We start from the raw sequence: 15106 nt of genomic DNA, 5'->3' as shown, positions 1-15106 counted from the left end.
CAGGCGACCTAGTTCAGATCAAGTGGGAAGGGTCATAAACGACACGTAAATATTATTGCAAGTATTTCATGGATGGGGTTGGAACACATTCCAAAAGATTCCAGACTTTAATGTTAACATTTCTCCTGGATAACACTTAAGAAGATTTGATACATCGTGCTTGTTTTCCAAAATGTAAACAAGCGACTGACGTCTGACTGCCAATTTACATATGCAAATGACCGCTAGGAGGCGTGTCTCGAGCGGAAAACCGGAAATACCGTTTGCTGCGATACCATGAATGCCGCGATACAACGAGGTCCGAGTATATGTGTTGCCGAATCTCTTGCACGTTAAGTGACAGAAATGTAAGTAACAATAAAAAAAAAAGGAAAAGGTGTGAGCCATGTACAGTGGTGGTGACTGACTCATATTTTGGCGGGGCATTTATGTGGATTTCAAGCAATATACTTACAAATTCAACATACTATCATCCTGACGATTACTGATCGTTGTTCTGGGAATGATGAACGATGAGTTCTAACCGTATAATATGGGGGATATCGTTAGCAAGGAAGGAATGTATTTACGCCATAGATTTCAAAGGTTTGTCAATTTGAACTAAATATCAACCCTTGATGATGGCCGCAGAATAAAATTCCTGTACCCAAAGGCGGATTAGTGTTGTCATTGTTTGTGTTTCCATTCGAGTGGCAAACACCACACTATGTATTCGTGTATCGCAAAATGAAACACTACAGGCTCTGGCTGGTTATGTATTGCTTACCTTATGAAGCCCTGTGCCACGTCACTGTGAATCCCCTCGCTGACTGAATCCCCTCGCAGACTGCTGCTCTTGCTGTGGCAAGGCTATGAAAAGAAAGTTTGCAATCATACAAATAACCTCTGATTGTGTAATTATGTCATTAACATCTAAGTGGAAAGAATACGTTTTACGCCACACGCAATATTCCAGCTATATGGAGGCGCTCAAAAATTGAAAACCACATTGTTGTTGTTCTAGTCTATTTTTTCACTTCAAGATTTTGTCACAACCCCTCATCCACACATGCTTTATCCTAAAAGGGGGTTTGACCATTGTAAAATTATTGTCCCTCTAAGAGGAGTGAGTGAGTGAGTTAATATTTAACGTCATATCGGCAATATTTCAGCCATATCGTGAAGGGAACAAAACACTGATGTTGAATATATGTGTATTATAAAAACCTGTCGACAAAGGACAGTAAAATAACTACTGTATCACAATTTGAATTAAAACTAGCATGAAGAGTTAAAACTAATATCAATATTTAGACAATACAATATAAAAACAGGCTATAGATCGCCAACAACAGAAGGTAGATCACCATACTTGGGACCATGGGGACTTACAGTACTTTTGGACCGGTGAAGGTCCCGGGGTAGAATAGGTCTTGAACAACCCATTGTTGCCATACACGGCGACTATGCTTGTAGTAAGAGACACCGAACGGGATCACGTGGTCAGGCTCGCTGACTTGGTTGACACATGTCATCGGTTCCCAATTGCGCACATCGATGCTCATGTTGTTGGTCACTGGATTGTCTGGTCCAGACTAGATTATTCACAGACCGCCGCAATATAGCTGGAATATTGCTGAGTGCGGCGTAAAACTAACCTAACTCACTACAGTACTTTTGGTACCTGCATGGACCCTAGTTGGATTTACACCATCCCTTCAACCGCTGGCGACTGTACAATATGCTAGCCAAAATTAAAACAACAGGAATACTACGATTAAAAACCTGGTAGACTTAAATTTACTATGAATGTTTTTGGACTTACGTACCCTCTCAGGAGGACAATAATTTTACAAAACTTAAACCCAATTTGAGGGTAAAGCCACTAACAATTCTAGTTACGAATCCAAACTACCCATGATCAAAATACATCTTTTTACAGAAACATGTTGCTCAAAATTCAATCAAAAAATCAATTTCTTAAAAAAGACAATAATTAAATGAGAACTAACGCTGGTAAAGAGATCCTTCATTCTTTAAACTGTAAAATACATATCCCTCGTGATGGAGAATTCAACACAGTCAAGCAGAATATGCTTGACCGTAACTCTCTCATCACAAGGGATAGAAGATGGAGGATCCTCACCTTTTAACAGGTATGCATGAGTATATCTAGCGTGGTCAATACGACATCGTCGTAAAATAACCTCTTCAAATCTGGATTGACAGCCCAAGTAGGTGTAACCAATATACGGTTTTATTCCATTTAATTTATTTGTACCTACTTGGGTGTCCCACCTCTTCTGTATCAGATCACGGATGTAAGTTCTAATGCTAGCTTTCTAATCAGTGTATGGAATAAGAAGTGGTGTCACAGATTTGTTGAGTGCTGCCTTAGCTGCAAGATCGGCCATTGCATTACCGGAAATGCCCATGTGGCTGGATAACCAACAGAAGTTTGCGAGAGTTTCGCAATATCTGATTTATCAGTAAGTAATTGATGTCCATTTTGAGATGATGGACACTAGATTTAGAACCTTTACCTCTAATTTTCTGCACTGTGTTCCATACCTTGGACAGGGGTGTCTGAGTATTTATTTTGGATACATATTTTTTCCAAGATTGGCGTTTGGTCTGTTTAAAAGTATGCCGCGCTTTAGCATTTAAAATATTAAATTTATATAAATTATGCACCATAGGATGGCGACAGAAATGATGTTCTGCTTTTTCCCTTGCCTTCCTAGCTTCTTTGCATTCATCGGTGAACCATGGTTTTCGTACGTGTGGAACTGCAGAGGACTTTGGTATACACTCATCAGCTATGGAATTCAGTTCATCAGAAAAAAACATTTAATAGCATCAGGTACGTCATAAAAACGTTCAGGTTTAAGTTTTTCAGCACACAGTGTTTCATGTAAAGCCCAGTTAGCCTTACTAAAATTCCGCCTTGATGATGGAGGAACATCAGACGGAGTTACATATTTTAGTATAGTAGGAAAATGGTCACTTCCACAGAGGTCATCGTGGACGGAAAATTCGAATTCATTAACTAGTTCTGAATTTGTGAGTGAGCAGAATAGCTCCCTATACCAGGGTGTAAATATGTTGTGCCCATTTCAATCTCCCATTATAATACAGGACTTAGGGAGTTCATCGTATAGTGCTTGAAGATCAGTTTTGGCAAACGTCGAAGAAGGCGAAATATAAAGAGAGCATAGCGTAAACGCTACATGTAAAGTAATTACCACTGCAACAGCCTCCATATTAGTATCAAGTGAAACAGGCCTTTGAATAATGTTTTGTCTGACTAGAATGGATGATCCGCCAGTGGACCTATCAACCGGAGGTGAAAAACAATGATATGCATTAAAATGACGAAGGTCAAATGTATCTGTTGGTTTTAAATGTGTCTCTTGGAGACAGATCGCTGAAGGAATAAAATCTTGGACTAATAGCTGTAATTCATGTAAATTAGTCCTCAGTCATCTGCACTTCTACTATACAATATTATTGGAATAAACAATCTTTTGGGGGGATTTATTGGGGATCTACCCCACACTCTTTTGGAGAGCGACAAGCTATGTGCCCTAAAATGGACGTTTTCAGAAACGTCCATGTCTTCAAGAGACACGTATTTATTGAACAATTGAATTTTGTTCTGTGACCCTTTAGGAGCTCTGCCACTTTGTTGTTTTGAAGCATCAGGCTTTGGCTTCGGTTTACTTTTCACTGTTTGTTAACTATCAGCTGTCGATTGAGACTTTGAGTGTGACTGAGATGATGATTTGTGATCAGAAGACGATTTTGAGGTACTAGGAAGAGATTCCTCCGTCTGTGATGATATAGCAGGGTACAAAACCTGTGAAAAATCTCAATTTACCCAAGTCAAGGTAGTTTGGCAGCCTGTGGTTGATGTTGTTTTAGAGGTAGACCCAGGTGATGTTTTTGCTACTGTAGCAAAACTTTCTGGAAGATCAGATCTCTTTACCAGTTTTTTGGCCTTGGAAAATGAGAGATTTTGAGTAATTTGGATTTTACTGATCTCCATTTGCTCTTTCCAAATAGGACATTGCTTAGAAAATGAAGAATGGTCGCCTGAGCAATTGGTGCATTTTTTATAATCACTGTCACAATCTTCTGTTGTGAGTATCACAAGGACAATGCTAAAGCAAGCGGACCTCCAGCTTGCAGCACCAAGGATAGCCGGATAATATACTCCAGCAGAAGAAGTAGAAATAATTAATTTACCAGATTGGCCCATGAGACACCGCCTTCTGGGTAAAAGACTCTAGGCAAAAGTTCAAAACTTCAAAAATGCATTTTAAAATCAGAAAAGCGCCGTGAACAAATAGGCCAAGACCGAAAATAAAAATCCAAATAAAATTTGTGCAATGATATATATTCTCCATGCACAGGGCTTGGCATGACCAGCCCATATTGTCGAACCGGGCCTATTCGACCACCCGTCTAGGCGAAGTCAGGGGCAAAGCGGTGTATTGAGCAACAGGAAGACGTTTGCAAGCCCCTAATGCCCTCAACCACCAGGATCCCCTCCTCCACCGACACAGGGCCGCAACCCACGGCAAACGGGTTGGTGGACCAAATATCCCCCCGCGTCCACGACGGGGGTGTCGGCGAGCTCTTAGCGTTACCCAGCACCCACCACGAGGAGATGGCTCGCCACGGGTGCCTATTCTATAAGTATGCATTAAATACAACGAATAATAGGTTCATGACTTACCGTCTCAATGATTCAAGAGTGGTGTCCACTGGCTGTCAACGGAAGTAAACGACTCAAACTCAAGGACGCGCATGCACGGCGCAAGCTAACCCGCGAAATTTGAAGTTGGCATTACTGTCTTTCTCCAGTTTTATGCATTTGGATCTGGGTATTCCATATAAGGAATGTTCTATTTCCCCATGGTTATGGTTTTATATGGTTATATCAGTCAGTTTGAGTGAGTGAGTTTTGTTTGCGTGACACTCAGAAATATTCCAGCTATATGGCGACAGTCTGTAAGTAATCGAGTCTGGACCAGACAATTCAGTGATCAACAGCATGAGCATCGATCCGATGGGAACATGTGTCAACCAAGTCAGCGAGCTTGACCACCCGATCCTGTTAGTCGCCTCTTATAACAAGCATAGTCGCCTCTTATGGCACACATAGGTATCCTGAAGGCCTATTCTACCCTGGACCTTCACGTGTCCAGTCAGTTTGAAGGATAGTAATTTTTCTGAAAGAATTTAGAACTTGGTCTGTAAATATGCTTTACCAGGAATGGCATTCCACTTTCGAAGATAGTTCACTCTATGCTTATTTCACAACTTTCAAGACCTTAGTTCTACCAGAAGAGTATCAATACTCGTGACTGAAAATGTAAGGAAACATATGATTAAATTTAAATTTATTAAACGTTTTTGAAAATGAACGAAGAAAACATACCATTACAAATTCGAAACGAATATGTCAATTTTGCGATGTAGAAATATAAAATAAAATTCATTTTGTGTTCGTCTGTCCGTTTTATAGTGACATTTGAAAGAAATATATCCAAGATCATGTGATGCCTCATTGCAAGCTTTCGCATACATATTTTAATGACTAAGAACGAATCTCATATATTCAACCTTCTACAACATATTAAATATGCACTATAGTGCGTTCGGTTCAAAAGCGGATCAATGAATTGCAATCCAACTCGAAAACCAATAAACGTATAGTAATCAATGAAACGTTGATCATACTCAAAACGCCAGACAAACTCTGTAATTCTTTTGCTGAATATATGACCTAAATATAGGACAAGTTGTTTAACAAACTATCATTAAACTTTTGACACAGGTCACTATTTGTTATGACTGAGGAGAGCAGAGAAAGGGACAGCCAGGTGTTCGAGAAGCACGTGCACAAGTGCCGATAATGTGTTTGATTCATTACCTGTGTCGTGCAGTCTACATCCTTTCTCGCACACCTGGCATTGGCCACACTAGATACACTCATGAATATTTGCTCAGGTGAAGATCCTCCGTTTTGCGTATCCCTTGTTATGAGAGACTGCATCGAATTTGACACCAGAAGGGATATATATTGTAATGTCAAAAGAATAAGTATCTCTTTTAAAGTATTAATCATCATTTAATAATTGATTTTGGAAGTAGAATGATTGGATAATTTTTGTAACAATATCTTTTGTGAAACGATAAATGTTATTATAAACATGGTAGGATAAATTAGCAACTGAGGTCATTAGTTATTGTATACTTAAGTGGGTTTGAAGTATTTTAAATAGATTACTGTCCCCCTGAGAGAATACGTAAAGTCCGGAAACTTTCAAAGTTGAATTTTAACTAATCAGATTTTAAATGTTGTATTTTTGTTATTTTAAACTGTTGACTATATAATACAAAAAAAACCCGTTATACTATACTGGCCTACATTCACTAGGGATAGTGTAAATCCAACTAGTCTCCATGCAGGTAGCAAAGTTCCCATCGACCCTAGAATGTGGATCTACCTTCACCTTGGCAAAGATCACCTACAGCCTGGTTTAATATTATTATGTCCTAGTAGTGCTGTTAGTTTTAATTTTCCAGACTAGTACTTTGACGACAGTTTCCTTTACAAATACGCAGATATTCCATTTCAATGGCAAATATATTCTCGTCACGATGTGTCTAAAATACTGCCGACGTGGCCGTAAACAATAATTCACTCGCTAAGTTGAAGGTGTGGAATCAAATGAAACCACATTACGTTCTTATGACCCACTATAACTGAAAGTTAGCTTATGTGACATTACAACTAACGAAGAAAAAAATAACCCACCAAACACACATCCTCATAGCATAAAGCGTTACATAAAATAAAAAAACAACATAATTTCACGTTTCATTTGTTTGTATTTCGTGAACACTCACAAATTAGGGGCACATTCATGTTTGAATGCTTACCTTTAACTACACATCTTTTGTTTATTTTCTCATGTCGACGTTTGTTGAAGTGCTTTATGTTGATATTCATTATTCAATGTGTGTCTGAAGTTGTTAGGTTTGCAGTTGAGCTAGGGAATTAGCCGTTACGACTGACATTTCATGTGTTTACAAGTGTTTAACAGTACGTAAAATACCAATGGAAGACATCTGATTTTTAGGAGGAACACAAACATTGTAGATTAGCGTATGAGAAATGTAGTCGGCTGCCAAATAGCCTTTGATAAAGGCTCGTAACCAGGGATAGTATATGTTTTGTGATACTTTAATTTTCACAAAACTGTGAGAAGTCTTGGCGAAAGGTGGGTTATAGCCCATTTCTATTCACCAATGACCGTGTGTTGCCAGAATGCGTTATTATATGTATGTTCCGTATTGACGGCGACTATAAATACAACAAAAAAAACCACAAACACTTTATGAACGATTAATTATCACCAAGACTAGATGTTCAAGGAACAGTCCATTTGTAGGATTCGGATCTATGAGCCTTCATAATGATGTTTACGAGCATTGAAATTTCATTTCATTAAGGTAAAATGCTACATCAAGTGCACTTGTTGTATTTTATCTTGCCTTGGGTCTCTATGTACAGAGTAGATGTGATCAAGGACATCCCTGTAATAAGCAAATGTTTTCGGCAACAGCAATGTAGTCATGTCACCCCTCTTGCTGAATTCAAGCCATACGGGAAATTACAGTGCTTCACGAAATGTTTGCAGTTAACTAGTTGTAATTCAGTAAGATTCAATCCAAAGGAGCTAATATGCAGAACACTGAAGAATGAGGCATCTGTTCAACCAAAGATTTCAACGAATAATCAAGACTGGATTTGTTCGAAGAAAACCAACTTTGTAAGTATAAGTTGCGGCTTAGAAATGTGAAACGTGTAACGTATGTTTGTCTGGCACTGATATGTATTTTAATTAATGGTACCCAGGGACAAAGGGTGGAATGTGCAGCCAAGGTTTGACATACCTTCAATTGGATTAATAGCTGTAGTTTTTCACTTTACATTTGTTTCATCTTCCACATTTTAGTCGTAGTGTTAGTGTCATTTTAATTTCTGCCTAAACTTGCATCATGCAATTGTCAGCAGCTGAAGGGATGGTGTAAATATCAATTGTAGAGTGACTTAATATTTAACGTCACATCGGCAATGCATGTATTTCACCTGTGATGAGGACATGTTTGATATTAAAATGAAACATGTATATATCACAAAAACCTGTCATGAAATACAGGCTATAGATCGCCAACAACTGAAGGCAGATCACCATACAAGGGGCCATGAGGACTCACATTGCCTCTTCTACCTGCATGGATCCTCGTTGGATTTACACCATCCCCTCAACTGCTGGTGATTGAATGCAAGATTATCCACAAATTTAAATGCCAGAACTACTACAACTACAAAAGATTAAATTTGACTTCAAATGTTTTGGGAGTTACGAACCCTCTCAGAAGGACAATAATTTTACGGTACTTGAACAAACGCGAGGATACAGCCACTAACAAAGTTTCCACTAAGTTTCTAATTCAACTTCCAATCATACAATACTTATTTATTTACAAGTCAGACAACAAATCTTTCTGTGTGGACCCGTGACAGAATGTGTAAACAGCACCCCATTGCTTATCGTAAGAGGCGACTAAATTGGGCAACCTGTTTGCAGTGGGTTGCGTCCCATGTCGGTGATTAATGGGACCCTGGTGGTTGAGGGTATTTGGACTTTTAACTGCGTTCCATTGCCCAACACATCACTTTGGCCCTTACTTCAACTAGACGGGTGGTTAACTCTGGTTAAAGTCTCGGCCCACAAAACACTGAACACGAGTAAGGGAATCGTACGTGATCGAGATCGCTTGCTTGCAGAGTGAGTTAGAATTTATTGTCACATCGGCAATATTACATATCGTGACGAGAACAGTTTAATTTAATTCATGTCAGTTTTAAAATCAATAAATTGAAAACGTAAAGACCTGTCATCGAAGGACAGTAAAAATACTAGGCTATCACAGATATGAAAATAAAACTAGCATTGAAAGCTAAAATATTCCAATTACAGAGGACAATACGATATAAAACATGGGCTAGAGACCGCCAACAACCGAAGGTAGATCACCATGAAAGGGTCCATGGGGACTTAGAGTACCTTTGCTACCTGCATGGACCCTAGCTGGATTAACACCATTCCTTCAGTCATTGGCGGTTATACTGAAAATTAGCCATTATTAAAACAACAAAGATACTACGATTAAAAGTTTGGCCGTACTAAATTTACATAGAATGCTTTGGGACTTACTACCCTCTTAGGAGGACAATAATTTTACAATACTTCAACCCCCTTTGAGGGTACAGTCACTAACAATCTTAGTTACGAATCCAGACTACCAATAATAAAATATTTAATTATTTACAAGTTATTCAACAATTCTAATTCTTTTAAAAATGCAATGATTAAATGAGAACTTACATTGCTAAAAAGATCCTTCATAGTTCGTGATTGAAAATAGTCTGGTGTGGCCAATACGACATCGCCGCATAATGAGCTCTTGAAACCGGGACTGACAACCCAAGTAGGTGCAACCAATGTAGGGTTTTATTTCATGTAATTTATTTACACCCACTTTGGTGTCCCACTTCTTTTGCATCAGATCACGAATATACGATCTAATTGTAGCTTTATAGTCCGAGTATGGAATAAGAAGTGGAGTCACAGATTTGTTGGGTGCTGCCTTGACAGCAAGATCAGCCATTGTGTTGCCAGAAATGCCTACATGGCTTGGTAACCAACAGAAGACGATGTCGTATTGGCCAGTAGCAAGATTATTATACAATTCAATTATTTCTATTAAAAGTGGATGTTTACATGACAGGTTTTAAAATGGCCTGAAGACAAGAAAGAGAAGCAGAATAGATAATATACTGTTTATATCTAGGACGTTTTTCAATATATTTAAGAGCAGTTAATATAGCGTTTGCTTCCGCTATGAAAATAGAACTGTTATCCGGTAATCTGAAAGATATTGTTCTGGATCCAGTGACAGTGCACCAGCGTCCTTGGACCCATCTGTAAATAAAGATTTGTAAGTATTATAGTTACTTTTTAATTGATTATATTCGTGTTTATATTGTAATTCATTTGTTTCTGATTTTTTAAACTTTGTCAGTGTTAGGTCAACTTGTGGCCTCACTAATTGCCAGGGAGGAGAAGAAAGAAGACGTGAAGGAGATATATTCTCCAACTCAACCCCAGCAACAGAAATGTATTGTTGGATTCTTATCCCAAGAGGAGGAACAAGTGAACTTTTATTATCATACAAACCCTCATACAGAGGTTTCAAAACACAGTAGACAGCAGGATTGGATTCATTTGAATATAACTTTGTAGTATATTGTAAAGACAATTTGATACGGCGAAGTTTCAAAGATGGCTCATCGGCCTCAACGTAGAGACTGCCAATGGGGGATGTTCTAAAAGATCCAAGACGTAGACTCAGACCTTGGTGATGTAGAGAATCTAATAGCTTTAGGTTACTTTTGCAGGCTCCACCATACACAATGGAACCATAATCAAGTTTTAACCAGAGATCTATATAAGTGAAGGAGGGTAGTTTGGTCCTCTCCCCACTTTGAATTAGAAACAACTTTTAACAAATCGATGTGCCTTCAGACATTTGGCTTTGAGGCACTTAATATGTGGCAGAAAGGTTAGATGTGAGTCAAAGATGAGACCAAGAAATTTAGCCTCCTTCACGACTTTGATGGGTGTGCCATTTAATGATAATTTAGGGTCTTTATGGGGTTTGTATGTCCTACAAAAATGTATACAATTAGTTTTAGTTTTAGAAAATGTAAACTCGTTTTCCAGACACCATTTATGAATTTTGTTTAGACACAATTGTAACTGTCTCTCAATAGTTCGCATATTTTTACCACGGCAAAAATATCAAAATCATCCACAAATAATGACCCATCAAGTGAATCACTTAAAACCTTTGAAAGACTATTTATTTTAATACTAAATAGAGTGACCGACAAAATACTGCCTTGTGGGACACCCTGATCCTGATTATAATGAGCAGACAGGGTTGAACCCACTCGGACTTGAAATTGCCTGTCGGTTAAAAACTGTGATACAAAGAGAGGGAAACGACGTCATAAACCAAAATCATGTAAATCCTTTAAAATGCCATGCGTCCACGTAGTATCGTATGCTTTCTCAAGATAAAAAAAATTATAGATACTGCGCGTTGTTTGGTAATCATTTTTGACGAAGGATTCTAAACGCACTAAATGATCAATAGTACTTCGGTTCTTCCGAAAACCACACTGAATATTTGTAATGAGGTTATTGGTTTCCAGATACCAAATTAACCTGTTATTTACCATTCGTTCCATGGTTTTACAGACGCAGCTGGTTAAAGATATCGGTCTGTAATTTGATGGATGCATGTGATCCCGGCCAGGTTTTGGTATTGGCACAACAATGGCATTACGCCATGAAGGAGGAAAAATTCCAGACATCCATATTTTGTCAAATATATCTAAAAGTGTGACCAGACATGGTTCAGCTAAGTATTTCAATAGTTGGTAATGACTATTGTCATCACCCGCTGCAGTGTCATGGGCTTGATCAAGAGCAGTATGTAGCTCATGCAATTAAAACAATTCATTATAGTCTTCACCATTATTGGAATCGAAATCAACTTTTGTCTTTTCCTGTTGTTTTTGGTATCTCTGAAATTCAGGGACATAATTTGTCGAGGAAGAAGTTTTTGCCAGAGTTTCGCCAATTTTATTAGCAATGCCAGTTTTGTTACTAATTTGTCACCATCTTTAAGATGGTGAACAGCAGATCTTGAACCTTTGCCTTATACGCTGAACCATGTTCCACACCTCAGACATGGGTGTACGTGAATTAAGTTTTGAAACATAATTCCTCCAAGATTGGCGCTTGTTTTGCTTATACGTACGTCATGCCTGAACTCATTAAGGCCGAGAGCCGCGTATATGCGGCAAATCAATTAGCTTCTCACAGCGAGAGCCGCGTATTGGGGGTAATAAAAAGCACCTCTTATTCAGCGAGAGCCGCATATTGGGTGTTATGAAAAGCACCTCTCATTCAGCGAGAGCCGCGTATTAGGGGTTTTACATTTTAAATTCGTACTGTACCTATAATTTCAATCAATTTATCAGTAATGATCAAAGATTAGCCTTTCTTACAAGAGAGGTTACTTTCTGTGTTAGTCAGAAGAACTGTTAATGTGTTTTGATAACAATTGCTTGCAATGTCGGGGGCTTATACAGGCAAATGAACACATGTCTGAGAGAAAAGGGATTATAAGCTGTTGTTACAGGAGGTACGTGTTTGTTACTCGTCATTGGGAGTGAATACTAAGATACTATGTTTGCACATTGATTGAATTAACGGTGACAAGGTTACAAAACCTTCTTCTAAATTAAATCATTCATTCATTTGTTGTAATAGTTCATATAATGGATCGTAGACATAAATAGCAATACTGTATTACACTCATGTTCGTGTAGATTTGAAATAAACCAAGTTACTAATTTAGACCTAATTCATTTGCGACTATTGATTTTTGAAGTTGACAATAATACATAATCGAATATGAAGTGATAACTCTTGCATCTACTCATAATATACATATATATACATATATACATATATAGTTCACATAAACCATACAAAGGTAACTGGGGTATTTTGTTCAAGTTGTTTCATGCTTATTTGAAATGTGATTTTTCAATGCAATTTACATAAGGATTGTGTAAAAAAACGTTTCCATTTGATCTCTGTAATTATTTTATCCTGTGTAATGATCATGTGTATCAGATCCATCGTCAATAAAAGGAGCATGATATATCAGTTACGGAATTGATGCGTATAATCATTCAATCAGACAAAACTAAATATATGAACACCTCGTTCAACCTCAAAATAACAGCCTCAGGTCGAATGCATGTCCAGGTAAACTTTTGTCCCGTGACAAGTGTGAAACAAACTTATGCGCTGTTACATCATTGGACAACCTGTTTTGTGGAGTCACGCCCATTGCCAATCTTCTGAACCTCGTTTGCTTTCAAAACAAATATAAGTATGCCCATCTTCATAAATATTTGGGGAGATTCAACTACAAGTGTATACGTCACAGTAAATCAGTATCGTGTTACTTTTTTGAATTCTATAATACATGTACTTGAATTATGATATTTATTCGTAACAATGTACAGATTATATTGAAATGTTCAGCAAGCCATTATGTTTGATGTACAAGTAGTGTGCGCAAAAAGTATACGCAAATAAATACTATCTCTACTCAATGGTTGGATTGGGTTATCCGGGATAAAAATAATCGGATTGTAGCGCTTTGAGCACTTAAAAACAATAATCAACTCGTCAAAGTGCTTGTTAGTCCTACGTGTACATTTCAGGCATCCTTACGATTATGTATGTTCACGATACACAAGGTTTTTCATGATAGCTAGAGTTGATAAAGCCGAAATCTAGCATATCGATTGGTCAACGATATAACCAATAGTCAATCTGTATCCAAGCTGTCTAGTGACCGAACGTACTCTTCAGAAATTTAGCCCACGCCCCATCACCTGTCATTTCCAACATGACAGGTATCTCATGATACGATTGGTCATAGATAACAAATCAGGGACTATATTGAACAGTTGACATACAAAACGTCCTATTCGGGAACTTTGATGACGCCCATCCCATGACCCTTTGTCTTATGTATGTGCAAGGAGTAGCACTATGCAATATGTATGCATGTATGTTCGTATATTTTCTGTGTTAAATCTATATGAACCAAAGGACAAACTGAATCTGTTATATGTAAGTCACATACTAGCTTATTAGTACTTTCCTTAAAATATTCAGTATACACTAGCAATCTATCAGCGAAAACGCTTTTTCATAGATTATTATGCATGTGCGTAAATTCGTCTTTACTGCCATTGACATAGATGTTTGGAACAATTTAATCTCTCACAATGATATGAGAGGGACATCATTTGGTTTAAGTATGTCTTACATACAATGAAACGGACTGGCAAACGTCGAGGCATCAAATGCAGATGTTCAAGCTGTGGTGTGTTTATGTGCATTGACTGTTTTGAGGCCTACCATAAAGACTTGTTCCAAGGACGATAACGCTTTATGCACTAGTTGTGTTGTACAAATGGTACCGTGTACCATTCTTGTCAGTTGTTGGGCACAATGTGTGAAGCCCACCCGATACTGCTGGAATATAGCTAAAATCGCCGTAAAACTCAATTCACTCATTCTCTTCAATTGTTGCATTTCAGTCGTTACTCTTTTGCGTTTCCAAAATACTAAGACGTGTGTTCACCATCTGAGAACGAATACACTCATCATAGCGTCAGTCTACTCCCATATGTCTTATGTGTTTCTTTCATACATCATTACAGTAACTGATGTTATGTTTACAATACACAAATTGTTGCATGATAGTTGATACAGCCGAAACATAACATAGCCATTGGTCAACGATAAAGCCAATAATCAATCTGTACCCTATCACTTTGAGTGTCCAAACGTGCTCTTCAGAAATTTAGGCCACGCCCCATCACCTTGCACTTCCTATGTGACAGGTTCTCACGATACGATTGGACAAAGTATCAGCCAATATAATGAGTAACTGAGATATAATGCGTTACATTCGGGATATTTAATCCCATCACATGACGGGAAGCTGTGTTTAGCATTGTCTAATGTTAAATGTATCATGCAGTATGTATGTGTATGAATGGTGATGTATGTTTGCAGCGTTAAGTTAAGATGAACAAAGTGACAAACTATAAATCTCTATATGTTTCATGTTACTTACACACCTATTGATACTTTCCTTGCAATAGTCAGAAAGCACGAGCAATGTATTGGCAAAAAATATAGACGATTATAATGCAAGCCCCCCTCTTTCTAAACTCTATTATAAGTAATATATTATAGTTCAGTCCATACGATGAGAGAGACAGGAGGAATTTGTATATTTGTTCATCTCGTACGTACAAAGACCGCGTAGGTGTTGATAAAAATACAGCACACAATGACAAAGGGGTATGAGAGAC

This window comes from Haliotis asinina, chromosome 2 (assembly GCF_037392515.1).
Source record: "Haliotis asinina isolate JCU_RB_2024 chromosome 2, JCU_Hal_asi_v2, whole genome shotgun sequence".
NCBI lineage: Eukaryota > Metazoa > Mollusca > Gastropoda > Lepetellida > Haliotidae > Haliotis > Haliotis asinina.
Note: the sequence above shows the minus strand (reverse complement) of the source record.